Source organism: Rhinoderma darwinii, chromosome 11 (assembly GCF_050947455.1).
Source record: "Rhinoderma darwinii isolate aRhiDar2 chromosome 11, aRhiDar2.hap1, whole genome shotgun sequence".
Taxonomy (NCBI): Eukaryota; Metazoa; Chordata; class Amphibia; order Anura; family Rhinodermatidae; genus Rhinoderma; species Rhinoderma darwinii.
In genome coordinates, this window is record NC_134697.1 from 61,694,339 (window position 1) to 61,707,156 (window position 12,818).

At 43.4% G+C, this 12,818-nt stretch overlaps 1 protein-coding gene across 6 annotated transcripts in view; it reads left to right on the plus strand.

The window, feature by feature from the left end:
- The first annotated feature begins 2,855 nt into the window (after window positions 1-2,855).
- Window positions 2,856-12,818, plus strand: part of USP54 (ubiquitin specific peptidase 54) — an 86,333-nt gene continuing 76,370 nt past the window's right edge. For 2 of the 6 annotated variants that reach the window (XM_075841667.1, XM_075841668.1), the window contains exon 1: window positions 2,861-3,250. The gene's annotated coding sequence lies outside the window, so the exon portion shown is untranslated. Of the gene's footprint in view, window positions 3,251-10,607; window positions 10,636-12,818 lie in introns of those variants that run through there. The other 4 variants (XM_075841670.1, XM_075841664.1, XM_075841669.1 and 1 more) reach the window with 4 other exon arrangements.

Genomic DNA, 12,818 nt, shown 5'->3' on the forward strand with positions numbered 1-12,818 from the left:
TTTTATCAAAAGTAGCGTCATTTTAGCAAATTTTTAATTTGACGCTTGGCTATTTTATTGAAATAAGCTGCAACAAATTTATGACTGTGTCTTCCCCCATAACCCCTTAATGACCAGCCTATTTTAGACGTTAATGACAAGGCTATTTTTTAAGTTTTTCCATCGTCGCATTCCAAGAGCTATAACTTTTTTATTTTTGCGTCGACATAGCTGTATAAGGTCTTGTTTTTTGCGGGACAAGTTGTATTTTTTAATAGCACCATTTTGAGGTACATATTATTTATTGATTAGCTTTTATTAACTTTTTTTGGGAGGGGGATAGAAAAAAATCTGAAATTTCGCCACTCTTTTTTGCATCCTAAATCTACGCTGTTTACCTTGTGCTATAAATAACACAATAACTTTATTCAGCGGGTTGTTGCGATTGCAACGATACCAAATTTGTATAGATTTTCTATGTTTTACTACTTTTACACAGTAAAAACGCTTTTTTTTCAAAATTATTTGTTTTTGTGTCTCCATATTTGAAGAGCCGTAACGTTTTTATTGTTCCGCCGATGCAGTTGTATGAGGGCCTTTTTTTTGCGGGACGACTTGTAGTTTTTATTGGTACCATTTTGGAGTAGATGTGACTTTTTGATCACTTTTTAATCGAATTCTTTTAAAGTCAGGATTCACAGAAAACAGCAATTTTTCCGTCGTTTTTTTATTTCATTTTTTACGGCATTCACCTTGCGGGTTAAGTAATGTAATAGCTTTATAGTCGGGGTCGTTACGGACGCGGCGATACCAAATATGTGTAACTTTTTAACTTTATTTTGGTTTTTTAATAGTAAAGCAGTTTGTAAGGGGAAAAAGTGGGTTTTTCATTTTTTTTTCACACTTTTTTTTTAATTAACTTTATTACATTTTTTTTTAAACTTTTTTAATAGTCCCACTAGGTGACTTCACTATGCGATCCTCCGATCACTATTATAATACACTGCAATAGTGCTGTATTGCAGTGTATTATGCCTGTCCGTTTAAAACGGACAGGCATATGCTAGGTCATGCCTCCGGCATGATATAGCAGGCATTTATTACAGGCAGACCTGGGGGTCTTTATTAGACCCCCGGCTGCCATTGGAGACACAGACACTCGGCGATTTTATCGCCGGGTGTCGGTGGGAGAGGGAGCTCCCTCCCTCTCTCCAAAACAACTCTGATGCGGCGCTCGCTAGTGAGCACCGCATCTGAGGGGTTAAACAGGTGAGATCGATATTAATATCGATCTCACACGGCATAGCAGGGATGCCCCCAGCTGCCTCTGTTTACTTATTCCGATGCCGCGACTTAAAAAGTCTATGGCATCGGAATAAGGCCCGTTAGTGACCGACGTAAAAAGACTATGGGCCGGTCACTAACGGGTTAATAAATCTGTCAAACATACATCACTACTATTAACTTTAAGGCTGGGTTCACACACACTATTTACGGACGTAATTCGGGCGTTTTAGCCCCAAATTACATCTGAAAATACGGCTCCAAAGCGGCAGCAAACATCTGCCCATTCATTTGAATGGGTTTTACGATGTCCTGTGTGGACGGTCATTTTTTTACGCGCCGCTGTCAAATGACGGCGCTTAAAAAAGACGCCCGCGTCAAAGAAGTGCCTGTCGCTTCTTGAGACGTAATTGGAGCCGTTTTCCATTAACTCCATGGAAAAACAGCTCCAATTACGTCCGTAATGGACGCAGCGAAAAACGCCTGCACTTGCCATTACGTCTGAAATGCCGGAGCTGTTTTCTCCTGAAAACAGCCCCGTAATTTCAGCCGTAACGGACGCTGCTGTGTGAACATACCCTTACACTGGCCAAAATGACGGTACTTTTTATGCCAGGGTCCGTGTGGAGTAAAGATGAGACTTTTTTCTCATTTGTGACTTATTAGAAAGTTGCATTTTATAAATGTGTCTAAATTCTGACCAAGTCGTAAGCCTCGCTCTAAATTCTATGGGTTAGGCCTCGTTCACATCTGCGTCTGTGGTTTTGCTCCGCCAGAGGAGCAAAACAACGAAAATATTGTAAGCGCCGGTTCAGCTGCATGACGGAATCAGCGCTTAGTACTGTGTTTGTTGAGTGACAGCACTATTTGTATAAATATTGTATTCGTATATATAAATTTACCAGCTGCAGACAAATAAACACACATACAATAAATAAATAAAGACCATTTTTCTACCTCAAGCATACACACAGCTGTAATACAGGACCCACAGAAGTCTAGGGGCTTTTACTGCCCCCTCCCCACCCCGTGTGTGATGAGACCTTACACAGAGGTCTTCCCTTTCTTCTTTAGAAGGCGTGATGGCACGATTAAGCATGGCACGATACGCTGTATGAAATCGAAGGCACACGGGGTGGACAACTATGGCAGACCTTTCGCGGCTTTGTACAAAACCGAGGTGTAATACCGCCATGACCATAAGGGGATGTTCACACGGCTTATTTTCTGCCGTTTTTCGGGCCGTAAACATCTGCCCATTGATTTCAGGGGGAAAACGGAGTTCTGTTCCGACAGGCTGTTTTTTTACGCGGCCGTTTTGAAAAACCACAACCAGGTCCATGCATTGTTTCCGGACCTGGCTGTGGTTCTATCCTTGTCGATGCTTCTCAATAGGGCAGCTCTATGGTTAGCATGGTCTTCTTGCAGCACTGGGGTCCTGGGTTCAAATCCAACCAAGGACTTGACCACCCGGAACTCTGGTTTTGTCTTAAAAAACGATGATTTTAAATGGACCCGAGTTATGGGACCTACAATCTCTGTACAACGCTGCAGACTATGTTGGCGCTTTATAAGCAACACAAATAATAACTGCACTGGAGGCGGGAAAAGACCCTGTGTGTGAAGGGGACAGAGAGAACCGCCGCACATAGTCCGTCCTCCTGACTGAAGCGTCCCCCCTCCCGCAGCACTAGCTCGTGTACCTCTGCCCCGCACCTCCAGTCATACTCTCCCCACCAAGCTGCGGCAGAGGCGGACGCTCACACGGAGCTGCAGCCCCTTTAAGAAGCACAATGACCTGTATGTGGGAGGAGGGGCCGCATCCTGACAATCAGGTGCACGGCTGAAGGAGGGATGATGTCATCTCTGTAACGAGACCTGCCGGGAGGGAAGGGACGGAGCACACGGAGGCAGAGCAGGAGATTTCCCTAATTGTAACATTCCAGATGGGAGGATGAGGAGCCGCTCCGGACTGCCAGTGCTGACGGTGAGTTCCCGCCTGAGCTCGTCCCACATGAAGGTGACACGCAGCCAGCGCTCCGTGTTTATATACAACTTCTTATATAAGAACTGCAGGCCCGCACAGCTGTGCTCAGGAGCCAACCACTGGCACTGCCAGCCGGGCCTAGCGCTCACTGACCTGGCACTCATCGTGCAATCATGTCTGGTGCCGTGCGCGGAGATGCCCAATCAGTTGCCATGCTGCTGGTCACTTAATGACATATATATATATAGACATGTTACTAGGCGGTGCTGGGAGAGGGCTGCCTCTGCTGCAAGCGGCGCTCCGTGCATTACTAGGACATGTACTAATGGAAGGAGGACCGCTCTGCCAGTCCTGTATAGGCCCTGCAGACCCTGCTATATGTCCAACAAGCTGGCACACTACACACCTAGCAGTGATGTGCAACCTGTGGCATGCTGGGAGATGTAGTTCCACACCTGCTGGAGAGGTTGCAGGACTCTGAGGTGTTATCCTAATGATAGGTGTATCATGGATCTGCTTTTCTTGTGTTTTCTGGCATGAAATTTAAATTATCTATGTATCTGTCTATCGCTATCCACTGATGTTTAGTTATATCTGTAGCTGGAATGACGGACAGCCATCATTACAGCTCCAGCGGGGCCCGTCACCCAGCTTTCCTAGGACCCTAAATGGCAAAACCACCTGGTTATGCAACAGTATGGGATCTGAAATGTATCTCTGCATTACGTGGCAGATTTGCCAGTCAGGAGTTTGGGAAAGCGTGGTGACAGCCAATGTGACCTCCATTACAGCTCTAGAAGGGGCTGTCACCCAGGTTCTGAAGTACCCTGAATGGTGAAACTGCTGAATTAGGCAGAAGTATGTGATCTGGGATCTATCATTGCATAACTGGCAAGCTACGCTGGTCAGGACTCTGGGAAAGCTGGGTGTGAACCAATATGCAGACCGTCACAGCACAGGTGGCAATGGTTTTTGGCATCTACATGCGCTGAAGAACATATTCCATGGCCTTACATAGCATGCGTCGGAGTGGGCACAACATTTGGAGGCAGTAACACGTCGTTCACGGCTCGTTTACAGGTTTTTGGGGTATTGCTCATCCATTAAAGGCAATTCATGTTAAACAATATACCCCCCCCCCCCCCGCTGCTATCAGGTTGTGAAAAACGAGTGCATCTGTTCCTGGGAAAGCTGGGTGGCAACTAATTTCCCTAAAATTCTGGCTCTTGCAAGAGTTGTCACCCAGCTTTCCTAGAGCCCTGAACATGAAATGTGCCTAGTTAGATAAAGACATGATAGCTGGGATATATGACCTCCTATCTTGGCAGATTTTGTGGTTGTCATCCAGGAAAGCTGGGTGACAACCTGCGAATGTTATGGTTAGCAATTGCCTAGAGATGGATATAACTAAGAAATGTCTGAATAGACCCTTTAAAAAGTGAATAGGGCAGCGTACCGTATATAGTTTTTATTTTAAAGTTGAATTTGCCTTTATCCATTTTATTTTTTTTCTTCTAAAAAATGCACAACGTTCTTCTATCCCCAATAATAATAATCCACAAAACATTTGTCAGTTTTGGCAGCGTTGACACTTGGGTTTAGTTTATCTTTTGACGTTTATGTCAGTGTGTGCCTATGTGTCAATGCTTATGTTGTAGCAGATGTCTTCAGATACTACAGATGATCACCCGACGTGGTGGACTGCAGGACAGAATTGCTCTATGGTATTTATTTTTTACTGTTTTGTTATGTTTGTGTAATAATGATAGAAATCAATTCTCAGAAGCAGATGAACAATGTAGATTCCAAAACTGGATTCCAACCACGAAAAGTTACCATATGTTCTAATAAGGTAAATTTATCTTCCAGACTAAACACATGAAAAAGATCCAGAAGACCGCGATGAGTTTTATTTTTAGGCACGGTAGATTCCTGTACTTCACAGAAATCTGATGTGTCGTCTTCACCAAAATGCTATCAGTTACCAGGGGAAGAGGAACGAAGTTTGTTTAATGTTCTATATAAAAGTAGCTGCTTTGTCCCCGCGGCGACACCTGCTACTGCACATCAGTGATCTCCAACCTGTTACTCTGGAGAATGTTAGGGCATGATGGGAGTTGTAGTTTCACAACTGCTGGAGAGCCACAGGTTGGAGACTACCATTATACATGAAGAAGTCTGAAGGCCCGAGGGGCAGATCCTGGTGTTAAAGGGGTTGTACGGTTTTCAAAAAACATAACTGCTTTCTTCCAAAAAATAATGCCACGTCTGCCTCCAGGTTGTGTCTGGTATTGCAGATCAGCCCCATTCACTACAATATCAGACACGACCCTTGGACATGTGTGGTGCTGTCTCTAAACAAAAGAAGTCATGTTTTTCTATTCCTAGACAACCCCTTTAAGGGTGAGTTCACACGTAGCGTAAATACTGCGAATTTTCCGCAACAGACTTCGTTGAGGAAAATCTGCGGCAGAGTGGATGAGATTTAAACAAATCTCATCCATATGCTGCGTGAATGATAAGCGGAAAAAAACGCTCAGAAATTGAACTGTGGCGCAGTATTTTTAATCCGCAGCATGTCAATTGTATTTTTTTTGTGGCGGAAAAGCTGCGATTCCGCTGCAAGAAACGCAACTCTGAAAAAAAGAAAATCTTAACCAGAATTCCATGCTTCTTCGTCCAGGCTGGCGTCCTGGGATGCCGTTTCATTCCGTGTGACCGCTTCAGCCACTCACAGGCTGCAGTGGTCGCATGGAATAACACGTCATCGCAGGAGGCCAGGCTGCAGGATGTCAGAGATATGCATGTTTTTTTTTTCCTCTTCTGTTTTCCGCAGCAAACATTTCATCCAAAAAACTGCACCACAATTTGGTGCGTTTTTTTTTGGGGCTGGATTTTCCTGCGGCCGCCAGGGCGGATACGCTGTGTACCTTTACACAACGTATCCGCCCTATGTGAACGCAGCCATTGGGTTCTCCCATGGTTATTGGGAAACTTGGGTAATAGAGGCCACGGGTGACAAGCTCTTTGTGTCACTTATCATTCAGTAGAACAGCACAGAGCACATATCGCTGCTAGGGAGAGGAAGATGCCTGGATCATGGATTTATTGGTCTGCTTTTAGAGGGGGTGGTAGACAGTCAATGTGACATGTCCTTTGAAATGAATGGGGGGGGGGGGTTAAAAGGAAACCTACAAGTAAGTTCATCCATGGCACCTCTGCGTTGGGCCAGGGCCTACCCTGTCTTGACATTGATGGTGGTCCCTGCTGTGTAGGAGGGGGTTCAGGGAAGATGACTCTTGGGTGATGAATTGTTTGGCTAACACCTTGCATGTATGGTGAACTTGTGGTTATGTTTTCTTTTGCTCCTGTAGTCTGTGTGGCCATGGGAAGTGCAGCCACATGGTAGGGCACCTGACTGGCTTTCTTGTGTTGGCATGGACTCTGTATCACATAAACAAATTACTGGGCATGGTGGTCTACAGAATAGTATGATGGTCACGGCCAAACACTGGCATGCTGGGTGGTCGTTTTTTAAGTAAGATGTTGGAGACGTTGGTAACTGACTCACCACCTCACCCACATAAAATATAAATAAGATAAGCTGAGTATATTTATATTTCGAGTAGCATTTCTTTACGGCAGAACCCTTTGTTCCCAGAACCTGGTTGGCACCTACTGTTAAACCATGTTTAGTAGGTGCCCAGTGTAGATGGTGTGTAGGTGTCTATCCAGATGGAAATGGGATGTGACTTGTGCCTACTGGATCACTTACAAATAAGAGCTATAGGACAGATACCTAGCTGCATTCTCCTAAGCGGCAGCCTACAGAATGCTATCTGGCATCGATGAATGGAAAATATGTTTTGACATAGTTAGTTTATGTAGTTTGTGTCAAGATTTAAAAATAGAACATGATTAGCGTAACACCTTAAAGAGACAGTGAATTGAGAAATAAATAAGAAAAAATGATTGACAAACACGTTTGTTTTCCATCTGCAATACTTTCTGAAATCTCTTGCCACAAATCATCCTGGAACAGGAGTCCGTTGTCTTTGGATTCTCTTTTTTTTTTGCCTGGAGTGTCAGAACCGTACAGTCTTCATTGGTTTCCTTTGCAGGCAGGGCAGTAGGTCAAGTTTGTGCTGCAGCTAGCTGCCTCCCAGCCGAAGATCTGTAAACATAATCTCCAGGCCTTTTCATACACTGCCTTTTCTAATATACAATTAGATGTGATGTGGGTCGTGTAATCCATGGAATTATACAGGAGATGGAAGAAACCGACTTTCCTTACATTCTATAGCACTCAAACCTCTACTGACCCGTCTCTTGTGCCCCATTGCTTTACTTCGGCCACAGTATTTTTACTGCAGTTTCCAAAGTCAATAAAACCCCATATTGTTTGTTGTTGAAGGGATTGTCATGAAGACCACCTTTGTCCCATTAGGATATTTGGATGACTTAAAGGAGGATCCTGCTCGCGACCCCCTCTATAAGCCAGAGCAGAGAGCCTCTAAGTAAGGCCTTATTCACACGGACGTGTCCGTTTTGCGCGCGCAAAAGGTCTGTGTGTCAGCAGCTGCGTGATTTTCGCGCAGCCGGCATCATTATGACACTCAGTTTTTATGTTTACAAACAGAAAAGCACGAAGTGCTTTTGAGTTTTCATTCATTTATTTTACTACTGTTGCGCGCATCACGCGCGGCACCCGGAAGTGCTTCCGTGTCCCGTGCGCGATTTGCACGCACCCATTGACTTCAATAGGTGCGTGATGCGCAAAACACGGGCAAGTATAGGACTTATCGTGAGTTTTACGCAGCGCACATACGCTGCGTGAAAATCACTGACAGTCTGAACGGCCCCATTCACTAACATAGGTCCGTGCGAGGCGCGTGAAAATCACGCGCGTAGCACGGACGTATAACACGTTCGTGTGAATAAGGCCTTAATGTGTATTTTTTCCAGTTAAATAGTACACCATGTTTTAAGGTGCATACGAATCTACAGTGATGCAGAAAAAAGCTACGCCATTAATGTACCACAGAAATGGCACATCCAAAAGAAAAGGTTCTAGTAACAATTCCTAAGGCTCTGACTATGAAACAAAGCATTGAAGTATCACTTTTAAAAGCGTGATTTCAGCTTTGACATGTAGTGTTTATTAGAAAGCTGTTGACGTAACTCTCATAGGACATATTGGAGAGCGCCTCCTCTCCACTTAGTCCCCACCTGGAATTGGCAGCCAGCGGCTGACTCGCCAAGCGCAACGGGTCGGTGACCCCCGTTCCCGATATAGGTGCAACTATCAGATATTTATGCCAGAATGTCTGAGTTGGGATAAACCCTTCAAGGCCTTATTCACACAAACGTGTTTCTCATCAGGGGGCTGTCCGGATGCTGAAAGAGAGAAAACGCATTCTAAAAATGCTCTATGTGAACCCAGCCTAAATGTGGGATGTTTGCTTTGCCGTAAGTCAGTTTGTGAAATTTCTGATCTGCAAAATCTGCCCCAGTGACCTGTAAGGGTATGTTCACATGGCCTATTTTTGTCCGTTTTTCGCGCTGTAAACGCCCAAAAAAAAGGCAGCGAAAAAGAAGTGCAGGTGACTTCTTGGGACGTTTTTAGAGCCGTTTTTACTTTTCTCTATAGAAAACCGCTCCAAAAACGGCCGTAAAAAACGCTGCGTAAATCGCGAGTGGCTCAAAAAACGTCTGAATATCAGGATATGTTTTCCCCTGAAATCAGCTCCGTATTTTCAGACTTTTTTGGTTAAGTGTGTGAACATACCCTAACCGTGCATTAGTGTGAAGTGAAAGCTTCTAGGAGTAACCGCTGACCCACGAAGCAATAGACCACGCAAACTCAGAGTGGGTCGTCTAGTGCTGAAGCATAGGTCGCGCGAAAATCGTCAATGCCTCGTTGCATTACTCAATGCAGAGTGACTCACTACATACTTTTGGCCATATAGTGTGTATATATTTGGTGTCAAGCACAGCTGATTTAAAGATCACCAGCCAGAAGATTCTGTTTTCTTATCTCATTTATACGAATATATTTCCTCTGGAAAAAAAGTCCAGTCTACATAGGCTATGGTGTTAAATCATGCAGGCCTGACTGGTAGAGCATGTTGTGCAGAGGCCTGTGCGACGCTGTCACGTGATCCTAGGCCCTATCCAATATTCCCATTTGGTGACCCACTTACTGCAATGGAAAAGGCGGCACTGTCTCTTTGAACTTCAACTGCCTGCAAGGGTGAAACAGCCTAGTGGTGCTGATACATTGCTGTATAAAGCTGCCATGATCAGAACGGCTATGGTTAATACAAGAGGAGGGCGGGAAGAAGAGGATGCCTTCTATTGGCTGACTATTTTAGGTAATCACGGCTATTGCTTTGTGTGATGCTGATAATACTATGAATAGAGATTCCCGTGGAGGCTGCTGCACTGTATTTTAGATCAGAGAGGGGAAAATCAATTGATATGTATGCAGATCTTAATGTGTATTGTATCCTCGTAAAATGTGTACATATACAAATATATATTCGTGTTTGCTTGCAAAATTGCCAATGTATGCAGAATTGACAATGTATGCAATATGCTTTTATCTTCAGTTTTATTTTTTTGGTTGTATGATTTTTTTTCTAAATTGCATGCTAAGCTATTGCACTCCGTGTGCCAGAATATAAAAGGAACCGGTGTAACCGTGCCCACTCTCATTGATGCCAGTACAGAGGAGCTGGTTTTGTGTGTCTTGTCAGTTTGTGGTATATCCGTGTTATCATTAGCATAGCTGTCAGTTGCTTCAGCCTCAGGGACTGCAGTCCTGGGCCGGAGCGCCGCTCTCTGAAGCTGTCTTTATTTAGCCTGCTTTTTTCCCAAGCAGAATAATCTTTATGGCAAATCAGAAAGACGAACCAACCAATCAGAGAGCAGAGATTTTGGAATGGTCGTAAGTTGTCATGAAAACAAAGAATTTGCTTCAGCCTTGATATGCTAATGCATTGCCTTTGATATGTTCTGCCAACTCATATGCAGCTGGTTCTAGAAAACTTTGTATGTATAGAGGTCTATGATGAGGTTTATTATATGTGGGGTATTTGTATTGCTTTTTGCTTTTTTTTTCCCTATTTGGAAGTCACATCTATCTGTATGCTCCTGATGGAAAAAGACCTGTCAGTATTCTGACACAATGTTATGTAAATAATGGACATTTTCTTGTTCGTTCATGCAATTCTAGTCCTCATTGTTGATTGTCGAGTTCCGTTTCAGTTGAAACAATCAATAAAGGCGATCTGATGACAGAGCCTGGGATTTATCTCATGAACTGTCACAGAACTTCAACACGCAAATTCGTACTGTCTGCTTTGCCAGCTGTAGACATACAGGTAAGTCTAGGTTCATGAAGAAAATAGAAAGTATCCAAAGAAAGGCGGATGCGATTTATATTTGTTTTTTGGCAGATCTGTCAAACGTATACCCTTTGTTATTATCCCTCTGGCAGGATCTGATAGGGATTTGTGTGTGTGTGTGTGTGTGTGTGTGTGTGTGTGTGTATATATATATATATATATATATATATATATATATAATCTCACATTAAATATGGACCAGAGAATTCGTTTTACTACTAAATCAGCTTCAGCATATTTAAAGGGGGTCTGTCACCACTTTTGCCCACCCCATCGCTAAAACCACTAGAGGACTGTCTGCACGTCACACTATTTCTAATGCATTCAAATGATCGCTATTAGTCACTAGACTATAATCATTATAAATATGAAAAGAAACACAAATATTTTACAATTATTTAATAATAGCAACATCACTTATAAAACGAAATCACTGGAAAATGCTGCATTCTTCATCTAAAGGTTTAAGAAATTACAACTCATTAACATTACAAATCTATAAACTGTGTAGTAGAAGACCCACAATGGTGCCGTGGTTTCCGTTTGTCTTTTTTGTGCACCGGACCCGTCGCTTTGCCGGAAGCGATAGCGTAGTCGACTACTCCATTGCTTCTCTATTACTTCCGGCAAAACGACGGGTCCGGCGCAAAAAGAGACAAACGGAAACCACGGGCACCAGCTCTGTCACCATTGAAATCAATGGTGGTGGAAACGGAAACCTCCAACAGAACTTCAGAACGGGACCACAACCCAGAAGCCTAGATCAGACATTGCTTTTGAATTGTGGTTCAACAGAAAAATTAAAAATAAATAATGAAACTGGCCTGGACAAAAATGATGGTCCCCTTAACTTAATGTTTTGTTGCACAACCTTTTGAGGCAATCTCTGAGAGTTACAGAAATCGTTTTTTTGCAATGAGACTTCTGTACCCGTCCACAGGTATTTTGGCCCAGTCCTCGTGAGGACACTGCTCCTGCTATCTCAGGTGTGAAGGTTCCTTCTCCAGACTGCAGGTTTCTGCTGCTTCCACGGATGTTCGATAGGATTTAGATCAGGGCTCCTAGAACGCCACTTAAGAATAGTCCAATGCTTTGCTCTTAGCCATTCTTGGATGTTTTTAGCTGTGTGTTTTGGGTTATTATCCTGTTGGAGGACCCATGACCTGTGACTGAGAGCAAGCTTTCTGACACTGGCAGCACATTTCGCTCCAGAATGCCTTGATAGTCTTGAGATTTCATTTTACCCTGCACAGATTCAAGCACCCTGAGCCAGATGCAGCAAAGAAGCCCCAAAACCATAACAGAGCCTCCTCCATGTTTCCCAGTAGGTACAATGTTTACTTTGTATGCTTCATTTTTGCATCTGTAAACATAGAGCTGATGTGATTTGCCAAAAAGCTCCATTTTTTTTTTTCTTCTCATCCATCCAAAGGACATTCTCCCAGAAGCTTTGTGGCTTGTCAATATGCATTTTAACAGATTCTAGTCTCTCTCTTTTTTTGTGATTTTCACTTTCAGCAGTGGTTTCCTCCTCTGTCATCTTCCATTAAGTCCGCTTTGGCAAAGACAGCCACGGATGGTGCGATCTGACACTGATGTACCTTGACCTTGGAGTTCACCTCTAATCTCTTTGGAAGTTGTTCTGGGCTCTTTGGTTACCATTCGTATTATCCTGCTCTTCAATTTGCCATCAATTTTCCTCTTGCGGCCACGTCCAGGAAGGTTGGCTACATTCCCATAGACCTTTAAACTTCTGAATAATATGTGCAACGGTAGTAACCGGAACATCAAGCTGTTTGGAGATGGTCTTCTAGCCTTTACCCTGAACATGTTTGTCTATAATTTTCTTTCTAATCTGAGACCACTCTCTCCTTAGCTTTCTTTGGTCCATGTTCAGTGTGGTACCCACCATGATACCAAACAGCACAGTGACTACTTTTCACCATTTAACCCCTTTAGGACACAGCCTGTTTTGGCCTTGTTGACACCGATCATTTTTTTCAAATCTGACGTGTTACTTTATGTGGTGATTACTTTTGAATACTTTAACCTATCCAAGCAATTCTTAGATTTGTTTTCTTATGACATATTGTACTTAATGTTAGTGAAAAAATTTTGTCGATAAATTCAATATTAATTTGTAAAAAATTATAATTTTG